The following is a 4,087-nucleotide window of genomic DNA, read 5'->3' on the forward strand; positions in this document are numbered from 1 at the left end:
CAGAATGCTGTGGTAGCCATGTTGGTTAAGTGTGCCTTGAATTCTAAATAAGTCACAGTGTCACCAGCAAAGCACACCCACACCATCACACCTCCTCCTCCATGGTTCACGTTGGGAACCACACATGCAGAGATCATCTGTTCACCTACTCTGTGTCTCACAAAGACACAGCGGTTGGAACCAAAAATCTCAAATTTGGACACATCAGACCAAAGTACAGGTTTCCACCTGTCTAATGTCCAATGCTTGTGTTTCTTGGTCCAAGCACGTATCTTCTTKTTATTGGTGTCCTTTAGTAGTGGTTTCTTTGCAGCAATTCGACCATAAAGGCCTGATTCACGCAGTCTCCTCTGAACAGTTGACGTTGAGATGTGCCTGTTACTTGAACTCTGTGAAGCATTTATTTTGACTGCAATTTCTGAGGCTGGTAACTAATGAACTAATCCTCTGCAGCAGAGGTAACTTTGGGTCTCCTTCCTGTGGCGGTCTTCATTAGAGCCAGTTTCATAATAGCACTTGGTGGTTTTTGCGACTGTACGTGAAGAAACTTTCAAAGTTCTTAAAATTTTCCAGATTGACTGACTGTCATGTCTTTTTGCTTATTTGAGCTGTTCTTGCCATAATATGGACTTGGTCTTTTACCAAATAGGTTTATCTTCTGTATACCACTCCTACGCATTAAGAAGGAACGAAATTCCACAAATGAACTTTTAACAAGGCACACCTGTGTATATAAATGCATTCCAGGTGACTACCTCATGAAGCTGGTTGAGAGAATGCCAAGAGTGTGCAAAGCTGTCATCAAGGCAAAGAGTGGAGAAGAATTTCAAATATAAAATATATTTTAGGTTACTACATGATTCCATATGTGTTATTTCATAGTTTTGATGTCTTCACTATTATTCTACAATGTAGAAAATAGTAAAAAATAAAGAAAAACCCTGGAAAGAGTAGGAGTGTCCAAATGTTTGAGTGGTACTGTATATATTTATCCTTTTGCAATATCTGTTCATGGTGTATGTTGGTCTCAAAGCTAACATCAGGAGACCATGCAAATGGAATCCAGTAAGTATACTGACCTGCTGTTTGATCAAGCATGGATCATCTTTATCATGCATGGCATACCCAGGATTTAACCCCCCTTGGGATGACTGATCATTCCTGGCCCATATCCAATATCTTTAGGTCCTGGTTATTAATAGGTCTATGTGGGGTGGCAGCATAGCCTAGTGGTAAGAGCGTTAGTCTAGTAACCGAAATGCTGCAAGTTCAAACCCCCGAGCTGACAAGATACAAATCAGTTGTTCTGCCCCTGAACAAGGCAGTTAACCCACTGTTCCTAGGCTGTCATTGAAAATAAGAATTTGTTATTAACTGACTTGCCTAGTTAAATAAAATATGCATCAAACATTTGTCATCCACTTTTTGCATAATACATGAGCATGAGGGCTGGGAGCTGAAACTTTTGAATGACTCTCCATCAGAAAAATGCTTGAGTGGAGAGAATGTTTTACCCGTGGTTTGGTGCCCTCAACATTTGTGAACAAACTGAAACAGACAGTCAGACAGTGCATGACCTGAGTGAAAAGAAGCACAAACAATGGCCAATGTTTGCCCTTGGACAGTTGGCCATTGGATAGATCTACTATAATGAGTTCCTCTCATCATATTTGTTTTTCTGGGATGATGATGAGGGACAGATGGGTTGCCCTTTGGCAGAGAGAGGTTGTGTAATGCTTTGTGATCAAGGATTAGGACTTTCACGCTGTTTCTATGTAACATATGATCGGTCCGAGTGTATGGCGCACACAATGATGACCTCACCCTCAGCCCAAACATAGCCAGCCCACAGAGCAACACTGCACCACACACACACACACACACACACACACACACCACACACACACACACACACACAACACACACACACACACCACACACACACACACACACACACACACACACACACACACACACACACACACACACACACACACACCACACACACAGTCCAGCTAGACCATCCCGTCAAACAAATATACTGTAACCAATTTAAATGTATTCAACAGATTACTTCTTCACATAGAATTGTGATGCCACTTGAATTAGTACATTGTGCTCATAATGCAAAATCATGGAGAAAAGCTGTGGTAAGCAGGCTTTGATTCATTGATTAAATAGCAACCATCAGGCGTTTCTGGCTGGCTGGTACGCTTTCCTAATGCTGATGGCTGCTCTTTATGTTCCAATTCTATCCAGCCAACATCCACCTCACAGAGACAAACACTCACAACACAATCAGGAAGCCATTAGAGTCCTCACCAACCCTGTAGCACCTCATCCACTCCACTCAGTGAAATCCTCAGGCATCTCTACTGCTGTGGTGCCTTTAGACATACTGCAGGCACTGTATTGATTTTTGCTCCTTGTTGCTTTAACTCATCTGACTGATAGACTCTGCAAGATGCCTTGCATGGCAGGTAAAAGCCTGGTGGGCATACAGTACATTCGGAAAGTATTCAGACCCTTGACTTTTTCCACATTTTGTAACATTACAGCATTATTCTAAAATTGATTAAATACAAATTTTACTCAATCTACACACAATACCCCATAATGACAAAAAAACAGGTTTTTAGACCCAAACCAAAAAAACGAAACAAACAAACAAAAAAAACATAACTAGGCACACAGAAAAGGAAAAAAACAGAAATACCTTATTTACATAAGTATTCAGACCCTTTGCTATGAGACTCGAAATTGAGATCAGGTGCATCCTATTTCCATTGATCATCCTTGAGATGTTTCTACAACTTGATTGGAGTTCACCTGTGGTAAATTCAATTGATTGGACACGATTTGGAAAGGCACACACCTGTCTATATAAGGTCCCTCAGTTGACAGTGCATGTCAGAGTAAAAACCAAGCCATGAAGTCAAAGGAATTGTCTGTAGCTCCGAGACAGGATTGTGTCGAGGCACAGATCTGGAGAAGGGTACCAACAAATTTTGACAGTATTGAAGGGCCCAAGAACACAGTGGCCTCCATCATTCTTAAATGGAAGAAGTTTGGAACCACCAAGACTCTTCCTAGAGCTGGCCGCCTGGTCAAACTGAGCTATCGGGGGAGAAGGGCCTTGGTCAGGGAGGTGACCAAGAACCCGATGGTCAATCTGATAGAGCTCCAGACTTCCTCTGTGGAGATGGGAGAACCTTCCAGAAGGACAACCATCTCTGCAGCACTGCACCAATCAGGCTTTTATGGCAGAGTGAGCAGACGGAAGCCACTCCGCAGTAAAAGGCACATGGCAGCCCGCTTGGAATTTGTCAAAAGGCACCTAAAGACTTTCAGACCATGAGAAACAAGATTCAATGGTCTGATGAAACCAAGATTGAACTCTTTGGCCTGAATGCCAAGTGTCACTTCTGGAGGAAACCTGGCACCATCCCTACGGTGAAGCATGGTGGTGGCAGCATCATGCTGTTGGGATGTTTTTCAGAGGCAGGGACTGGGAGACTAGTCAGGATCGAGGGAAGGATGAATAGAGCAAAGTACAGAGAGATCCTTGATGAAAWTRTGCTCCAGAGCGCTCAGGACCTCAGACTGGGGTGAAGGTTCACCTTCCAACAGGAAAATGACCCTAAACACACAGCCAAGGCAATGCAGGAGTGGCTTCGTTGACAAGTCTCTGAATATCCTTGAGTGGCCCAGCCAGAGCCCGGACTTGAACCCGATCGAGCATCTCTGGAGAGACCTGAAAATAGCTGTGCAGCGACGCTCCCCATCCAACCTGACAGAGCTTGAGAGGATCTGCAGAGAAGAATGGGAGAAACTCCCCAAATACAGGTGTGCCAAGCTTGTAGCGTCCTACCAAAGAAGACTTGAGGCTGTAATCGCTGCCAAAGGTGCTTCAAAAAAGTACTGAGTAAAGGGTCTGAATTCTTATGTAAATTAGATATTTCTGTTTTTCAATTTTTTTAATACATTTGCAAACATTTCTAACAACTTGTTTTTGCTTTGTCATTGTGTGTAGATTGATGAGGGAAAAATACTATAAGTCTGTTTCTGAATGCACTGTATTAAAAAA

The sequence above is a fragment of the Salvelinus sp. IW2-2015 genome, linkage group LG20, assembly GCF_002910315.2.
Source record: "Salvelinus sp. IW2-2015 linkage group LG20, ASM291031v2, whole genome shotgun sequence".
Lineage (NCBI taxonomy): Eukaryota > Metazoa > Chordata > Actinopteri > Salmoniformes > Salmonidae > Salvelinus > Salvelinus sp. IW2-2015.